The 20596-nt window shown below is 32.6% G+C and overlaps 2 pseudogenes across 1 annotated transcript; both read right to left on the bottom strand.

The window, feature by feature from the left end:
• Window positions 1-533: 533 nt before the first annotated feature.
• On the bottom strand, window positions 534-1474 carry LOC149492187 (uncharacterized; annotated as a pseudogene).
• A 1030-nt stretch (window positions 1475-2504) lies between these two features.
• Window positions 2505-3266, bottom strand: LOC149492186 (stress-response A/B barrel domain-containing protein At5g22580-like; annotated as a pseudogene). The gene is made up of 2 exons (XR_016319090.1): window positions 3126-3266; window positions 2505-2808 (listed from the first exon to the last, which is right to left on the bottom strand). The product of XR_016319090.1 is annotated as a stress-response A/B barrel domain-containing protein At5g22580-like (transcript).
• Window positions 3267-20596: the final 17330 nt, after the last annotated feature.

Genomic DNA, 20596 nt, shown 5'->3' with positions numbered 1-20596 from the left:
CACAAATTTCAACATTGGATTCTTTTTGTTGGATGTATTTTCACTCCCATAATGTGTTTCAGTTCTCTCAATAATTTTGCTAAGCTGTGTGTGTCTGTCCCACTGTAGCTATCAGCTCTGTCATGATTATTTTTGTTTGTATGCCTTTTTGGATGCTTTTATTTTGTAGAACATTTTCCTTTAGTTGGTACCTGGACTTATAATGTTAATGATTGGGAAGGTTGATGGCAACTGGCTACTGGCAAGGAAAGAGAGCTAGACCTATTACATGGCCGGGCTTGAGCTTGGGAAATGGCAAAGGCCCAGACGCTGCACCCACAATTTTCAATACAAATTAAAGGCCCGTTCTCGGCACACGAACAGGCATCCCTTGTGTGTTCAAAGAACAGTGGTCGATGGATCCATCATTAGCTATGAACTATTAAAGAGAGAAAAATTGGTAAACCTAGAACTAGAATTGGATTGGATTTCTGATACAACATTTAATGAGCAATTTGAAAAAAGCAACAAATATTTGGTATAAGCTCAGTATTTTAGTTTCTTGTATCAAAAGTTCCGTGAAGGAAACAAAGATTACAATGAAAGAAGAAGTACAGAGATGAGTACATTGTACCGAATTGCTTGACTGATCCAGCTATAGAAATGACCTTGTCTTCTGCAAAGAACCATAAACCACCAAACCTTACATAAACTGCAGAAAGAATAAATCAAAATAAAAGTGAAAAATTTTGAGAGATTTATGCACTTACTACACTCTTTAGGATGACATATACACCTCAGTCCAACTCCACAATTTCCATTAGGCTTTTGGCATTCGTTGCCGATATCTGGCACATGATCAGGAATGTCGAAAGATATCCTGCTCCCTAACTCATATTCACTGTAGTCATCATCTTTCGAAGAACTTCTGTACACCAGTCTGTAATGCGAACAATTCAAATCTTTTGGATGAAAACCCCCGTCAAGCTTTTCAATGTCGTTGACTAGTAAACATGAGTAAGGGACTTCAAGTTCTTGCTCTTGATTTTGAGAAGAAGCTGCAAACGCCTTCAAGCGACTGCAGTTACCTATAAAAGATGTCCCTGGATGATTTTTGCTTGAGCAGTTGAAGAGAAGAAGTGAGTTTGGCGTTAGAGGAGTAGGAAAACCAGCTAATAGAAGAGCAGGAGAGATAAAATGTTGTGAAGAAGAGCGAGAAGGGTGAGAAATGGTTAATGTTTTAGTTGTGTAGTTGACTGAAGAAACTGGGAAAAGACCAAGAGAGGTTCTGAAGTACAACTTATGAGATCTGCATAGCATCGAGTGATTTAAAGGGCTGAAACAGTTGAATTAGAACTGATAAATGGAATCTGAATTGGGATTTTTCCGCATAAGATTGAAGATGTGTGTTGGGACAGACAAGAGTGATGAAGAAGAGATGAGGATTAGAAGCTGGAGAGAACCTAAAAAATTTGAGTTTCTTGAAGGTATGCATTTCCTTTCCTTTTTCTTTGGTTTGATCTTCCAAATGGTAAAGAAAATTTCTAAGGTTCTTGGGCTTGGTGGTCAGAATAGATGATAAGAATCTACTTTAATCTTGCAAGGGATAAACTTTCTGCCTGGTTTTTTCATATTCTCTTCTGGCAATGATCTTTGACAATCCAAATAACCATACTTCCATATCTTTTTTCTTTTTCTTTCTTCTTTTAGTATTATTACTATTATTTCTTCCTTTCGTTATTCTTTTCTTCTTCTTATTATTATTTTTTGGGTATGAATTTATAATGCCACAAAAAACCTTTTATTTATTCTGCTATTCCACTTTGCCAGTACTTTTACTATCCTTTATTTAGATTCTGTATGTTTCATCCTTTTCTCTCACTATTCTTAGTAACTTATGATATCTCACTGACTGATGGGTCATTAGACCATATGTTTGGTCACCTCTCATTTATAAGCCCATATTTTATATATATATCAAAATTTTATTTTCGCATATTATCTTTACTTAGTTATTTGCATGTTTTTGTTGAGAAATTAATAAGATTGAGGCAGACAAAGATATAAGATTTAGGTATACAAAGGTGCATTTTTTTTTCTCTCGATAAATGCATTTCCAGATATTGAATTTGTATTTCAGCCTTACAGGAATTGAGTTCACTTGCTTGTACCAACTTACCCCTAACCAAACACATTGTTGGTCAAGAACATATGTATTCTAATTATACAGTTGTAAGCAGCGTATGCACATGAACTTATTGAATCATTTAGTAGAGGACAATTATGATTTGATCAATAGTCGTGATTTCGTCGACATAAGGCACACGAACTTAGTGAATCATTTTGTTTGTCGACAAGTGGAAATACTAATGGACACATCAAATCTCATAGTAGGTAGTCTGTCTATTCATTAAAAAGCAAAATGATGATCATAAATAAGAAAACATTCAGTGGTACAAGATTTGATGCTGAAATTGCATGGAGAGTCACAGAAATTAAAATAGCCAGCCACAAACAATTTAACGTACAAAACTAACATATATAATTAATAATAGACACTCGCACATATATCATAAGAAACAACCAAATACTAGTTCTTTTTATTATTGTCATTATCTCTAGATCTTATTAGATCATGCAGGTGGTTTGATCTGAACAGATGGGAAACTAGCACCACAATTTCTCAATAGCAGCTGAGAATGTAGCAGAATATTCAACATGACTGGGATGGGTTTGCAATGCAGTGTGGTCTTCTTTCTCTCAAATGTCATTGTGAAGGCATGAGTGAAGCCTTGAGTTAGCATCTCTGGCCCTTCCAAATCCTGTCCCCTGCTAATAGAAAATAAAAATATGAAGCACTTCACATGTTATTTTATTGGTATTTGACAGAAAACCCTCAGAAAAACTAGCCATTAAGATGGAAAGAGCCCAAAATCATACCTCAGGCTAAAGGTATTTATCCCTGTCATGCTCTCTATGTTACTGATATGAGATATTCGGACCATAGTGGGATCTTTCAGTAACCTTATATAGTATATATTGATATGAGAATGCATGCTTCACAAATTAAGAAACCTAATCTTTATCCTGTATTCTGATTTGATAACTATGAAGGTTATAGAATAAGCATGTAATGAAGGACTTACCATTCAAAGGACTTGACAAGATCAATCTCAGAAACAAGTTTCTCCATTCCTTTCATAATCTCCTCCACCACAACACCTTCCTTAAACTTAACAATCACTAAATTCTTGAACCCTGCCATGGTAGCTGGACTATTACATACATGACCAGAAATATGTGACATAAACCCTAGTATATATATACAAGAAAAAAGAAAGTGAAAGACACTTATTGTTCATGTGTCAACTTCCACAGTCCTACCTGTCTAGTGTCCACTGTCATACCCAATGAGACATTTCACACACTTCCTTTATGTTGTTAGCAAAATTTTTTTTTAAAAAAGACCCTTTCTGGACAGAGTCGGCAGCTTAATATTGGGAATGGTACAATACATTGCATGGAGTATAGACCCACTAGACAGCAACTTCATTGCTCCACCTCACAGTAAAATTTGTCCTCATCACCATTGTCTCGTAATCTTTGCTTTTGCACATGAAATGGGGTCCTTTGAATGGGTAGTGCTATATATAATTTCTTGAATTTGAATTCTCAGGGGGGAGGTTGGTCCCTTTTATTTTTCATAGATGTTATCATAACATGACAGGCCTTATAATTTTTATTTTCCCATCAATATATAGTTATAGAATTGAAAATAGGAAGGGTACTTTTGCTTCAACAGTAGCTTTTCCTTCTCCTCTCTGAATTCTAGACTAAAATTAATACTCATTACTGGACTTTTCTCATGTCCCTTCCCATGTGCTTCAAGATTATATTATTGGACTTTATTACATGGATGGCATGTCTCTGCTTATCTTTAAGAACTTTATTTTAAAGCCTGTTTCACAAAAGAAATCCAAGTTGTGAGGGTTATTATCATTTGTATTATCATGATATATATATTGGGTCATTTTTATTTTTATTTATTTTTTTGTTATTTTTCTTTTAATTTGATAATAAATTATCATTTAAATTAAAAATAACCATTCTACTCTGGGACAAAGCCATAATTTATAAATTAGGTAAGCAAATACCTAAGCTCTAAATTGAAATAGAAATAGTCATGAGTGTTTTAGATTCTCTTAGACAAGATTAGCTGTTTTGATAGCTTTTAACTGTTTTAGTTGCGGTTTAGCTGCTAGCTGTTTTAGTAACTTTTCATATAATACTAAGATTATATTCGACAATAATTTTTTAAGTAGATTTTAGGTTTTCGATCAGTTAAGGTGCTAAATGCTAACATTTAGCTTTTAATATTTTATGAAACACTATTCAAAAATTAACAGCTAAGGCTACTAAAATAGCTACAAAATAATTAATTTTGCCGAAAAAACTCTAAAAGTTAAATTAATAAACATAGCTGTTCGCGGATACAATTTTAAAATATTGCAGGTCTGGGTTAAACATATGGGACCCTCTAGCTTTGACTATGTTCATATTATTACTTTGAAAAACTCTGGTCGAAGTTAAGCAGCATATTCATTTTTGCAATTGAGATGATTTTTGATAGTAATTGCCTTTTACATATCAATTAGACGTATGATTATTAATTTGCCAACTAATTGCACTCCAAACTTTGTCTAATAGCTTTTGGCCTATAACCTTATTAAGTCAATTCAAAAGATTTGTTTAGATTCTCAGCTAAAGCTATGGACATTTGCTTTTTTAAAACTTTAGAACCAAATTGTTAGAACTTGGCCAATGTTCAATTCAATTGCTTTGAAGTCCCATTTCTTCAACTTTTGGATACTTTATGAGCTTGTTTAGTCTCGTATCCGTTTTACCGGTCCACGGTAAATTCAATTTATTTTCATTCATCTTTTGGGGGCAAAGAGACTCACTCGAAAGAATTTATATTTACAAAAAATCAAAGCAAATACCTTAAACTATAGGGATCAACCCGCAAGTACTCTCTGTTATTGAAATGCCCCATTCAGGTTCCCATTCCTTCAAACTTCGTTGACTAATTAACAAAGGGTAGTTGCCCTTTTATGGTAATCCTGAGAGATTAAAAAATTTTAACTCTCTGAAACTACTCAACGTGGGGACCATCTTACAACTTAAAGTGGTTCTTATATTGAATATGCTTTCAAGTACGGATTATCCAATTTATATAATTATATAAAGAAAAAAATGATGTCACTGATTTTAACCTGGATATTGATGGTGATTTTACTATTAGTTCTATTTCAGTTAGAGTTGCAAGCTCAACCAGAGACATTGGCAATCCACTTTTGTAATCCTCTTTAATAATTCAATATCTTGTCTACTTATCTACCACATTTTCAAAGCTCTTGTCCAAACCATTATGAGGTTTGGATAATTGCCAATGTAGAAATTGAAAGCAACAGGTTTATTTATCAACCAAAATTCCCTGTTTTTGTATTTACATTTGTTGATTAAATTGATTACTGGTGACTAGTAGCTATTTAGAGTTAATATTGATTAATCAACACATAGTTAGACACCTGAATATATTTTGGCGCTATTCCGTAAAATTAACTGCTTTATTAGCTATTAGTTATTTTGGTATCGTTTTTAAATATTTAAATAGCTAGTGGCTATTGTAGTAGTTTTTCATAAACCACTAAAAGTTAAACGTTATAAAAATTAACCTTCTATAAAACGTTATTTTAACCTTTAAAAGTTAATTCAAATACTATATTATCAAATATTATAAAAATATCATTTAAAACGCTAAATGGTACTTAAAAAACTATTACTAAACACAGCTTTCATCTCTAAAAATTCAGATATTGGAAACAATTTCTCTTTCAGTGTGGATACACGGGCAAACCAAAAGGTTGACATTACTTAACATTTTAGTTTCATTGAATTAGAAAATATTTTAAATTATTATATTATTCAAAATTAAGAGATGCTAGAAATTCCTAACCTTGCTTCATTGGAGCCACTTAGTTGACAATGTTTAGTGTCACTCTTAATTGGAATTTTACTGCCATTTGGACAAAAAAGAAAAGTTCAACAGTTGCAGCTTTTTGACCTAATAAAGTGTGGTAATTTCCTTAAAATTAGACACAGAAGAATCTTGTTTAATACCCAAAAAAAGGAAAAGCTTATTATGGCCCTTCCCAGAGGCAGAGGCATAGACTAGCATTCAATTTTTTGTGGGTTAAGTGACTCTCACTCTGTCTGGCACCAACCAGGGTAAATCAATGTTCTTTCTTTCTTTCTTTTTTTTACCTCTCCTCTGATTTGAGTAGGGGCCAACAAATTTTGGTTCTAACTCACAAACTGAACATAACATATGATAAAAAGAAAAAGTTATACAGTCATAGAAATACAACAATATTTTAAATTGTTTTAAAAATCCTTTATCACCTGTCAAATTTTTTACTGAAGAATTTTTTTTTTTTATTATTAGTCATAGAAGTAAGATATGAATAATCAAAAATTGCTATTGAATGTAACGTGTCCTCTAATGGGTGTGATATAAACATTTATGGCGTGTTTCGTATTGTAACTAAAGATATAAATGCTTAGTAAAATTCTGATCATAAATGTCGAGCGAAAATTTTGAGTATTAATTATATGGTCAAATGACTTTTTGAGCAAATTACTAATTTGAGTAATGTCTTATAAAGTACTGTTACTTTAATTTTAAATTTATGCTTATATATGATATCTTTTAATTTATTTCGATCTATATCATATTAGTATCATATCTTATATATTTTTATAAAAAATATCTCATATTTTTTATGCATAAATTATTTTTTTTAAAAAAAGATGAAGATTCAATTTGATTTTTCTCATTACATCATTATAAGACATTAAAAAATAAATTTATTACAACTCACTCCTAGATTAACAAAAAAAAAAAAAAATGAAGTGATTAAATCATAAAACCCTTTTTATCTTTTACCATCGAACTTTTCACCAATTTGAATTGGATTAAACTTTATTAGAAATCAATTGGATTGGTGTTTTTTAATTTTTATCGATATTCAAAAATAAAATTCTATGGGTTTCAATATCAATTTAGAATCATAATCAAATCTTGAGTCTATTCAGTTGAGTAAATTCAGACGGTTTCCATTTTGGTTGAGTTTGGATTTAGGGCATAATATTATACACCCCCGAAAAGGAACTCAAAATCAAGTTTTCTCATGCACCAAAAATCACCTTGCCGACATGGGAAGGGCAAAAGCCCCTCGTGTAAGGAATAATTGGGTTGAGTACACGTCATATCTGACAGGGGCAGTTTGCCCTAAAACATTGAACAATAAGTTTGATTTTGTACAGTCAAAATTCAGAGAGAGGAGAGGTGAGTGGGGATTTATGTATAGATAGTGTTTGTAGGGTTTTGCGTAGTAGAGATTTTTAGGACACATTGGTTATGGACAATAGCTTCAGGACACTGCCTCCACCTGCAACCCCACGTTTGCCTTCTTTGGTCAATACAACTCCAACCAACACAATAATACCTTTCTTTTCCCTTGGGAAATCAAACATCACCAATGCGTTGAAAACGACGTTTCATTCCTAATAGTTAGTTGTGCGTGATTCTCGGTCTCTATTTAACAATCCAAACATATGGATTCATTGCGCTCGGATAGTTATTTTAAAATTTTAGTTATCAATCCATTTGAGTATATAAACCATTTGATTGTATATTTTATTTGGTTACCATATATAATCAACCGAATTTATTTTTAATCTAAATAATTTATTCTTTTGAAATAACTGAATTTAAATTGAACCAAACTAATTTAATTCAGTTTGAATCTTATTACACCATTTGTTTCAGATTTAGATACCATAAAACATATTCAAATAAACTAAAACCGAGCTAATTCAGTTTAGCTCATTTTGGTTAACCGAATCCTCGACCCTACTTATAGTTTTTGGTTGTCACTCTTATGTCTATATCTCGAGCCGGACCTAATCAATTTACTTTTCATTTAGCCCAAATCCAGTTTTGCTCGAAACAAATTTGTACGAGTCTGGCCCGAACTCATAGGCAGATCCCAGTGGACTTTGGCAAGTATCCGCAAGCTTTGTCCTATCACTCTCTGTCTAAGCTTGGCCCAACTAGAACTGAATTTATTGGTGGAATCCGCCTAAACAAGGGTCAGACTACTAAAAAAGATTGGTTAGACCAGAATTTTTTTCTTTTGTTTTTTCTTTTTAACAGTAGAGTCAGATGGGCCAGTAAGGTAGCCAGGCCCGTGATTAGGTCTTCTTGCCACAAAACAAATATTCATATGGGTCAATGGGCTTTTGGCTCAATGATAGAAATAAGGGAGAATTACTATCTAGTCCCTCGATTTTGATTAAATACTCTAGTTAATCTCTATTTTTTCCAAAACACATATTATACCCTCAAGTTTTGTCCTCGTCCACCACTTAAGTCCCTCCTTCTACCTATGAAGATTGAACTTTTAATCTTACTGAATAGAGAAGGGTGTCTAACCACTCATGTAATGAATAATTCCATCAAAAGAAAATACAACTCTTGACATGAACTTCAAATAACTTTATAATTGTCTTCCTTAGACTATATTATAAGCATAACTAGGGTTCAACTTAAATTGAAATTGAACTGAATCGAACTAGCTAAAGTAAAAATTAAATTGTAGTCAAGGGTTCGTTATTTCAAATTGTAACTGAAATCAAATATTTAAAATTTATTTCGTTTTTTTATATTTTAAGATTAAAATTGGTAGTTCCAATTTAAAACCGTTAAAAAATAAAGAGGAAAAAAAAAAAAGAACACGTAACGTTGAATCTTAAATTTTAAGATTAATTTCAATTTTTACCGTTAAATGTAGTAAGGCACCACCAATTTAAAATTCTTTAACATAAACATAACTTGTAAATTATAAGTGGAAAAAAAACAAAATAAAGGTTGTTCCTCATTATAATGTTTTTAATTTAATTTTTTTACACTTTATAATATACATTTTTTACTTAAAAATTATGCAATATTCATATGAGGTTTAATTTGTTTTAAAGTTTCAAATAAAAATAAGATGTTTTTCTCTTTTGTTTTATTATATTTTTAATAAATTCTAAATCTATTTATTTACTCTTTTAATCTTTTTAATACTGATTATTAATTTTTTTTTATTATGTATGCATGCTAGAAAATTAAATAAGGTTAAAGAAAACTTGAAAAAATTTATTTAATTCCAATTTCGAACCGAAGCTAACTTAGTTAATTAATTATACTCTAAACTTTGCATATTGTTGTAGTTATCTTTCACAATTTTAATTAATGGGTGTAATTAACTTTTAAATTTCAATTTATAATATAACTTTATCAAGAAGTAAAAAATAAGACGCAATTATATTAAGTCAGAAAATGTAAAATAGAGTAAAATATGCTTAGTCTCTAAATTATATCCTAATTAACAATTCCGTTCATCTGTTTTTAAGAAATCATTATGATGTCTCTATCTTTTGCTTAAACTCACTATTAAGTTATTACTTCCATTCAGTTAACACTTTATCATTAATCAATCACACTTTCTGGACTGAATATTGCTTGTTTTTAGTGGAAAACTGCTAATTTTTAGGATGGAAGGATCCGATAGTGAGCTTAAGTAAAAGTTAGAAGCATCATAGTAAATTTTTAAAAAGAGAGACAAAAATAATACGCCCTCTGTTTCAAAATATAAATCGTTTTTTGTTGATTATTTTATCCCAAAATATAAGTCATTTTGAGTATTTGAAAGAGTAATAAATGATATTTTTTCAATGATACTCTTGTTTAGATTAGTTACAGTAAATACTTTCATAAATAACTATTGATTTTGAGATAAATGATAATTTGGTCAATTACCATTGAGTTTGTTATAATCCCATTGAGTTTGTTATAATCTAGAAGAATTAATTGCTTCCTTAATTATTGTGTAACAACTTTAAATGACTTATATTTTGGGACAAAGAGAGTAATTTCTCATAATTTTTTTCCTACTTTCTTTTTTAATATGTTTCTGTCCTGTTTTATTTTTAAGAAGTGAATAATATTTTAAGTTTATTATTTTACCTTTATTTAATATATCTCTTTCTCAACAAATATAATAGTTTGACTATTATATTATCATTAATTATATCTTGATATAAATAAAATTAACATATCAATCTTTAATCTTCCAATAAAACTTTGTTTATGTTATTAAATAAGTGGATGTCCTATATGAATTAGAAGTCTGTATTCTTAATTATTGCAAACTTTACCACTTATGCAACTATATATATGTGATTTCTCATCAATAATAAAGATACTCTTGTATTCTCTTCCTATTTTCTATATTCTCCCTTTATTCCTGTCCCTAGTTTTATATTATTTGATTGCACGCTATCAGTATGATTCGTTCTACCATTACGATTTCGTTCTATCGCTATTCATTCTATTGCTTTTCTTGTTTACTCTTTAAAGGTAGTTCTCCATACATTATTATGATTAGTTATTTAATATAATAAATTCATGATATAATATTTTAGATTTCGTTTATATGTATATTATATTTCGTTTAGATTTTGTACGTATATCAGTGACTTTTAGATTTCATTATGTATATAATCAATTCAAAACTTTGTTGCTTTTCTGGTATTCTTACAGTGATTTGGCTGTAAATTAATAGGGATCAAAGACTTTGAATTTGTTCATTGAACTGACGTAAAGTGCCCAGGTTAATCTTTAAAACAATGGTGCTTTGTATGTAATGATGATATTGTCTTTATTCTGCCTGCAACTTATGTTTAATTCTCTAAAATAATTTTAATACTTTGATGGTATTATCCTTGATTGCTGTAGAATTTTTATGTTCCACTACAAAAAAAACGTCATTTTGCGACCGACCAATCGGTCGCAAAATGGCAAATATCGGTCGCTAATTTGCTTTAGCGACCGATTTGAGACCGGCAATCTTCGGTCGCAAAAATACTGGTCGCAAAAAAATTTTGTGACCGATGTGACAATCGGTCGCAAATTAGAGACCGATAAAATCGGTCGCAGAATTGAATAATCGGTTGCATTTTTGGTCGTGGTTTAATTGGAAATTCAGTCGCAAATTTGGTCGCAGAATATCGGTCGCAATTTTTTTAAAGCGATCGCAAATCGGTCGCAATATATAAATTCATAATTTTTACTTTTGGTATCAAATCGGTCGCAAAAATGAAAAAAAAAAAAAAAAAAATTAAATATTATTTTGAAACCAAAATTTTTTTGCACCTGTGAAAGTTGACATAAATGCATATATATCACACAACCTATTCAAGAACAGTATAAAAATGTAACTTTTATTGTTCTGAATAAATTAAAATATGAAAATACAAATGAAAAAATAAAAAATGATAAAAATCAAATCTATATATGCTGCTGCTCATCTGCAGGATCCGATGTCGGATCGCCGGGAGGAGTACCTGCTGGATGTGATGTAGCGCCAGGAGGGGTGACCAAGGTATCGTCTGCAGCATCGGGATCAGGAGCCGATAGTGGCTGCTGCTGAGACGTCGAAACATGTCGGTCTGTAGCAGGCGCAGGATCAAAGGGAGAAGTACCAGCATGGTGCTCACCGGACAGCCGCATCACATGCGCTCTAAGCTCTGCAATCTGTCTCTGCTGATCAGCAAGCTGAGCCCGTATATCATCATCACAGTGCGAGTCACTGTGCTCCGGCTGTCGTGCTGCGCTGGCTGTAGAAGCGTGAGCTGCTGAGCCAGTGTAAAACTGTGATGCCTGAGACCCGATGCCGTATACCTTCCTCTTCTTCTCGCCCCCTACAGCCTCGAGATAAAGCGCTACCTCGTCAATTCTTGACTCAGCTTCGGATTCATCGGTCTGAGAAGTAACAATACGCTCCCGAGCTGTAGTATAGTTCTCCTGAAAACAAAAAATTAATTAATCAATGCAATTGCAAGCTTTATTATATTCAACTTTGTACATCTTCGCAATGATTAGAGGATAAATGTAAATATTATTCATTGTTACTTACATTGACGCTCAGCGCACGTCTGTCGACAAAGGTATTACGATCGTGGTCCTTCGTGTGAGTGTATGTAAACACCTCCATCGGTGTGGGCTCACGACCTAATTCTTTAGCCTGTAATGAATTTTTATGCATGATATATTAATATATATAGTGTCCTTTCATTCAACATCAGTTTCTTGTAAAGGGACTAGTTCACTTACTAATAATCGAGCTGTCTCTATAGCAGATATAGATCCGCCTGTGTGTCGCGAAGGTCCTGCTCCATCACCGCCAGTCTCACTGCGCCTGTTTTGTGCAAATATCTCCCGCTTTCTCTTGAATGCAGGATCCTCCCAAGCCTTTTGCCAGCTCTCCCATATCTCCTGAGACACGCACTGCTACTTCTTACCGCTTCTTCTCATCCTATAGGTGAAGTCAGCGTATCGATCGGCGCATATCTTCTCCCAGGCTACTTTCAGCATAGCTGTAATGGCCTCGTCCCATATGAAATGTTTCTGCAAAAAAATTATATCACTTATTTTAGTTTAAACACTAAGGATGTATCTTGAATTGTAAACATTGAATGATGATATAACTTAAACCAAAGAGTACCTGGAACTCCTCCCAATAAAAGTCTCTCGCCTCTTGTGGTACGACATCCCATGTGTATCCTTCTTTATGCAGCTGTAGCTTGATTATCTTCAAAATTTGCCTCGCTGCTCGAGAAGATGGATATATGCTGAAAAAAAAACAGAAGTGAAATATAATTACACGAAAGCATCACAGTTATGAATAAGTACAAAATATAATTACAAAATATGCCTGCAGAAAATTTGAATAAGTACTTACTGTCCCGCTACCAAACTGAGGGTTATACGTGGATCTGATGAAGCTGCAAAAGAAATGTCAAATGTTATAAATTTTTAGATAATTAATATATGATTAAAATGACAGTTATGACATTTATGATTACCTTGCACAGTAGGTGACTGTGCAGCTGGTGGAGTCTGTACTGGTCCAGAAGAGGAAGGAGCAGAAGAGGAAGGAGCAGAAGAGGAAGGAGCAGAAGGCTGTGATGGCGGCAGTACTGGACGCTGAGCAGAGGATGAAGCCCCAGACGTACCTGAAGAAGGATGTGATGGCGGCAGTACTGGTCGCTGAGCAGATGACGAAGCCCCAGACGAACCTGACGAAGGACGAGGGATCGACCCTCCTCGTCCACGGGCACTGCGTCCAGGGCCATGACCTCCACTCGAACCACTACCGGACGCGTCAGAATCAAACGGTCTGCCTCTAGCCATCTGTACTGCAGATATCAGAACCTAGATAAAATGAATTTATACAATTATATGAATTGTAGAACATGTGGTAAATATGAGTAAAGAAAGTTAATACCATTGAAATTCTTCATTAATAATATTAATTACATATACATTTATCAATTTGTAACAGTAGAATTCCTCTAAGTTTTAAGTGTCTTGAATATCATCTGCTTCCTCCTCCTCTTCATCAGCTTCCTCTTCTTCATATTCATCTTCTGAGGAACCCATGATGATTTGATCTTCTTCCTCTTCATCATCTGATGGTCCTATTTCAACATAAGATCGGCTTTCATCATCCAATCTATCTGTTAAATCTTCAACAACTTGCATCGGTTGCGTTTCAACCCTAACTTCTTGAAATGCCTCCGATACTACGAGCGAAGAAGATTGTTTCGTTTCAAGTGCATGAACAACTGATCTAGCCTTGATTTTACACACTGCCATCCAATCGCATCTATCTCGTTTAAACGATGGATATGGGACATAGTACACCTGTGCAGCTTGCATTGCTAAAACAAAAGGTTCATACTTTGTATATCTTCTTCTTTGATTAATATCAACCAGATTATACTTAGGATGAACCTTCGTGCCAATGTTTGGGGTAGGATCAAACCATTCACATTTGAATAAGATTGTGCACTTCATTGGTAGGCCTGGATATTCTAACTCTAAAACCTCAACCAATTTCCCATAAAAATCGTTTGACACGTCACTGTAGTTTGATCCCTTTATGCACACACCGCTGTTCATTGTCTTTCTGCTTCTCCCATAACCCTCAGTGTGAAACTTGTAACCGTTTACAAAGTAGCCAGAGTAGGCATTAGCAACCGGTAATGGCCCCTTTGCTAGATCCATAATAAATCTGTTACGAACATCGCTTTCCGAGCTTCGAGCCTATGGGAAATAGTAATGACATGAGTCAGATTTAATAAATGTACATTCCGTGTTGTGTACATTGAAAGTAACTTACATAATATTTGAACCATTCTGCAAATTCCGTGTCCAGCTTTGCATCAACTACAGTATCAGTCAAATTGAGATTTTGAAGCCGCAGAAGATTGATATATTTCCTATTTATCAACGAACCATATTAGCATAAGTACGATTTAACAACGGCCCACGTCAAGTTTTGAATGTTTACATTATTTATACTTACTGTACATATGGTGTGATCTCTTCGCAATTCAATAAAATATAGGTTTGAGCCGCTTGTATCTCTGCATCAGTCAATCGTCTTTTTTTTTTATTTACCAATCGTACGCCCAGGGTAGGTGAAAATTTTTAGATTTCCTTCAAACTCAGATTGAACGCGATCTCCTCCGTCATCGTGACGTGGCACTCTCCGATGCTTGGTGAAAACATGTTGGTCAAAGTAGTGTGAACAGAATGTGGAAGCTTCTTCCACCAAATATGCATTGCAAATGGATCCCTCGACCTTTACCTTATTGCACACATTCTTTTTAATTTTCTGTAGGTGTCTGTGATTGTACAATGCCAATATGTAAGTATAAGTTCAAAAAATGATGTAATCATTAGAATGAGATGTTAGTGAATCACCTCTCAAATGGATACATCCATCGATATTGTACCGGTCCTGCTAAACGACATTCATAGGGCAAATGAACTGGCAGATGTTCCATAGAATCAAACAAGCCGGGTGGAAAAATTCGCTCCAACTTGCACATCACTACTGGGATTTCTCGCGCTAATTGGTCCATATCTTCACATCGGATAACAGTCATCGTCAATTCCTTGAAAAAGAGACTCAATTCTGTCATTGCTTCCCAAATTTTTCCTGGTAATAATTCCCGGAATGCCACAGGGATCAATCTTTGCATGAAAACATGGCAGTCATGGTTTTTCATGCCAAACAATCTGTACTTCCTCATGTCCACACATCTACCCATATTTGAACAGTAGCCATCTGGAAACCTTAATGATTGTAACCATTCGCACAATAATTGCCTTTGGGGTTTATCTAAACAATAACATGCCTTCGGAAACTTACCAGTAACTACAGATTGCTCGAGTTCTGGTCGACGACAAATTTCCTTCATGTCTGCTCTCGCTTTTGCATTATCCTTGGTTTTCCCTTCAATGTTCATGACAGTGTTGAACAGATTTTCAAACACATTTTTTTCTATGTGCATGACATCAAGGTTATGACGAATAAGAAGTGAACTCTAGTATGGCAAATCCCAAAAGATGCTTTGCTTTTTCCACCTGCTATTCCTGCCAATTCTTGTATTTACCTCTTCTGCACCTAACTCTGTAACTTTCATAAGCCCCAGATCTTCAATTTCTTGTAATATTTGTGCTCCAGACTTCACAGGTGGAGGGGGTTCAACAATAGTCGTGTTCTTTCTAAAGCATTGTCGATTTCTCCTCCAAGGGTGAGATTCTGGTAAGAATTTGCGATGACAATCAAACCAACATTGTTTACCTCCATTCTTTAGTGTAAATGCATTAGTGTTTTCCATGCAGTGAGGACAAGCCAATTTGCCAGCCGTACTCCACCCAGATAACATTCCAAAAGCTGGAAAATCACTGATGGTCCAAAGCAAAGCAGCTCGCATTATGAAATTCTGATTGGTCGAAACATCGAATGTTTCAACCCCATATTCCCATAAATAATTAAGTTCAGCAATCAAAGGCTTGCAGAAACACATCAATTTTCTGTTTTGGATTAGTAGGCCCAGGAACAATAACACACAAAAACATATATTCATCTTTCATACACATTGATGGTGGTAGATTATACGGTGTCACAATGACAGGCCATGATGAATATTGCTGTCCTGATTGGCCAAACGGCTGAAACCCATCAGTACAAAGCCCCAATCTCACGTTTCTCATATCAGCAGCAAACACAGGATGAATGTTATCAAAATGTTTCCACGCTTCAGAGTCTGACGGATGAGTCATTATACCATCCTCATATTCATGCAAAGCATGCCATGTCATGTGTTCAGCTGTCGCCTTAGATGCATATAACCTTTGAAGGTGAGGAATAAGAGGGAAATAATACATCCGCTTGAAAGCCTTCTCTTTTTGCTCTCTACCAGTCCCTTGACCCCGCCGTTGATATCTTGGAAGATTACAAAACTTGCATTCTCTGAATTCCGAGTCAACACCCCAGAATATCATACAATTATTACGACAGCAATCAATCTTTTCTACCGGTAGTCCCAACCCCCGAACTAATTTTTTTGTCCGATAAAAATTATCAACCATTGAATGGCCTTCAGGCAACATTTTTTTTGCTAACTGCACAAAATCATCGTAACACCTTTCTGAAAAATGGTGCTCCGCTTTCATGTGTAGTAATCGTGCAACAACAGACAGAACTGAATGATTCTTGCATCCAGGCCACAGTTCACTGTTAGCTGCACTTAGCATGTCAAACAATTGTTGTGCTGCTACGTTTGGCGATTCCTCCATATTATCCCATTCACATTGTACTCTACTCGCATCGATTACCATATCATTGCATTGATTACCATACAGAAATTGATAAGGCTGAACTTCAAAACTTACCGGAATGGAGTGGCCTGACCACTGGCAACTCGAGCTTCACCATGATGTATCCATTCGTAATAATTTTCCACGAACCCATGTTTGCACAAATGAAGTTTCACTGTATCGATGTCTAAGAAGGCTCGATTTCGACACTTCTTGTGATTACATGGACACCTCAACTTATTACCATCCATAAAACTGGGATTACCAACTGTAAACTGTATAAACGCCTCCAATCCTTGCAGGAACTCTTGTCTTAATATCCCATTGACCTCGAACCTCCAGTACATCCAATCTCGATTATTTTGCATTTTTTTTTACCTAATTAACAATGTGTTTATAAAGGGGGTCATGTCATGTAATTGCATTAGTCTAAATCATCCTTAAAACATGCACCTAATGTAAAGTTCAATTTGCAACACTTATAACTAACTAAGGTTATTTCTATAATAAGGGTAACTATATATAAATGTAAAATCACTAAGTTCATTTATTGAATACAAAGACTACTATAATAAAGGTCAGTGTACTATTCCAATTATTGAATTTTCCGGAAAAAAATTCGGCAGCATTTCGACACAACACAATCAAATCTCAACTCAAATACAAAAACAAATCAATAAACACTTCTATATCATACCAACATTCTCCAAAGGCAATATGGCCACTACTAGGCCTCCAATCCAAACTCATCATTCATTTAAGTCAAAAACATACTTAAGAGTAATAATGACAATAATATAAATTAAAGAAAAACACAGCCAAAACTTATCAAGAAAGAGTTGCCAATAATTAAGAACATGTAATAACCTAAACACACAAAAAATAGTTTATATAAATTCCAATTATTCTTCAAAAATCTATATTATATTCTATCAAAGCAGACTTTGAAACTTGAACGAAGTGTATAAATATATTCTCATTACATTCTATATTATATTCTCATTTTGCTGATATAGTTATATGTCATTTTCTCATAATGTGCCTCCTATGACAATTTTTTATTCCTTTTAAATATCAATAGAACTATATCTAAAAGATTTTTCATTAGAATTAATGAGTGAAAATTTAAAAAAATGAATAATTCAAAGTATGTTTTTAATATAATTTCTGTTTTTGAGTGAATAAGATAAGTGATTACATCTCTCATTATTGTATTTTTATTCTTTTTATTGCTTAGGAAGAATAATCATTCGCACGAGACTCGTGGAGATAAAATCTCAATATCTAATAAGGTAATATCATTATGATCCCTCTACTCATTACATATATATAGGTCTTTAGAATATATAATATTCTATTGTTCCATAGCAGTCTTACATCGTTAATAGTAGTAGTAGTAGTACGAGTACAACGCTTTCTAGTTAGATTCCTCATTTGCTTGACGGTGCGTGTTAATGGATTTTTTGACTAAAAGTTAACCTTATCCATGTAATTATTCTTTTCCGTAAATACTTTTGGCACAATTTGTGCCAGAGACACTGGCCACGTTGTAATTGTTGTAAAAAGATAGTAATACCTTTGAAAAAAAATGTTAAGGAGGTTGTTTTTAAGACAGGTAAAAATTGTAGGAAGGGACGTATCTAGAAGATTGATTCAAGAGCGCCCAATTATAAATTAAAAATATTATTAAAGTAAATAAAAGAAATCTAAAAATATATTTTAAAAAAAATATAATCTTCTATTCATTTGAAAATTTTTATTATTAATATCATAAAAATTAAATATCCTTAATTATAAAAAAAATCTCAACTAACATATAACTTATCATTTTATACACAAAAGGCTTAAATCAGTCTAAAATAAACTTTATCCTCTTGGCACTCTCATTTTAAAACTTAGATTTATTAGCATCCTAAAAGTAAGATTACGGTGAGAATTTGCAACAACTCAGTAACTTTGTAAGTCGCAACTAATTATTTGGGGTTAACTTTTAATCCAAGGATTTTAAAATCCCTAAATACAGAGTTTTGAATATAAAACTGCACTCAATGTTTTTCTCTCAATTGTCTTTGATCATCTTCTTTCACTACATGGTAAAAAACAAAAAAAAAAGGTTGCTTTTTATGACAGTTTACAAACTGAAGAGTGCAGGATACATTATTTTCATGTGATTAGATTGGTATACTCACCGTTAATTTCTTGGACGATTAAGCTAGCTAGCATGTACATGTCTTTTATAGATAATTATTATTTTTTAATAAAATGCATATCCAATCTTAGTTTTGGAGGTCCAAAAATGACATGGGCAAAAGGAGAAAGAACGCCACATGAAATTTATACAATCAAATTGTTGTTGTGCATTCTACTTTACACAATTATTTAAAATTATTTAAATCGATAAATTGATAATTAGGCATTTAAATATAAATAATTATGGTTTATAGATAATTAAATAGAGACAAGAACATTAATTTCAATACCATAAAAATTCTTCTCTTCTCCTTCAACTTTGAATACAATATAAATTTTCTCTCAATTATTATTATTCCTAACATTTTACAAAAAGTACTTTCAATTAGGTTTTAATATCAAGCTGCAAATTAAAAACTTTTCGAAATAGTAATATAATGAAATAATAAAATAATTATCTACGGGTTATGGAGATTTTATGAAGCTAAAATAATAAAATTATAATAATAATAAAGGTACAATACTAATAATAAAATTTTATGAAGCTACAATTTTATATTCAGTAATAAAATTATTATTATTCCTAACATTATTATTATTATTATATGAAGCTACAATAATACTAATAATAATAATAATAATAATAATAATTACAATCACAATAATAATAATAATAATAACATTAATAATAATATTAATAACAACAACAATAATACTAATAATAATAATAATAATAATAATAATAATAATAATAATAATAATAATAATAATAATAATAATAAGAACAGTAGTAATAATTTTAATAATAACAATAATAATAATAATAATAATAATAATAATAATAATAAGAACAGCAGTATATATATAATAATTATAATAATAACAATAATAATAATAATAATAATAAGAACAGCAGTAATAATTATAATAATAACAATAATAATAATAATAATAATAATAATAATAATAATAATAATAAGAATAATAATAATAATAATAATAATAATAACAATCACAATAATAATAAGAATAATAATAATAATAATAATAATAATAATAATAATAACAACAGCAATAATACTAGCTAATAATTATAATAATAATAAAATAAATTAACCATATACAAAATAAATTAATCGCAACCATATACAAAATTCTAACAACAATATACAAAATCAACCATATATAACTTAATATAATAAAAATAAATAAATTCGAAAAACAAATAAATTCGAAAAAAAAATTTTGACAAATTAATCGCAAAATAAACTAACCTGTGTGGCTGGCGGAGAGCAAAGGGGGCGGGGCTGGCGGCGTCAGGCGAGCTGGAACGGTTGTGAGGAAGGGGCTGTGTGGCGCTGCGGACGGAGGAGAGGAGAGGAGAAGGAGAAGAGAGAAAGAAGAAGAAAGAAAAAAGAGAGGGCGCGGCTTGTTTAAAGCCCTAATTTTTGCGACCGACTTATCGGTCGCAATTTTTATAAACTCGGTCGCAATTTTTAATGAGCCGACGTCGTTTGACTAGGCACAAGTTTTGCGACCGATTTGCGACAAAACATATCGGTCGCAAAAAAATCAGTCGCA

The sequence above is a fragment of the Jatropha curcas genome, unplaced genomic scaffold (assembly GCF_041381405.1).
Source record: "Jatropha curcas cultivar XTBG-Jc1 unplaced genomic scaffold, XTBG_Jcur_1.0 HiC_scaffold_86_pilon, whole genome shotgun sequence".
Classification (NCBI taxonomy): domain Eukaryota; kingdom Viridiplantae; phylum Streptophyta; class Magnoliopsida; order Malpighiales; family Euphorbiaceae; genus Jatropha; species Jatropha curcas.
The sequence above is the reverse complement of the archived record's forward strand: the minus strand, read 5'-3'. Positions and strand labels throughout refer to the sequence as shown.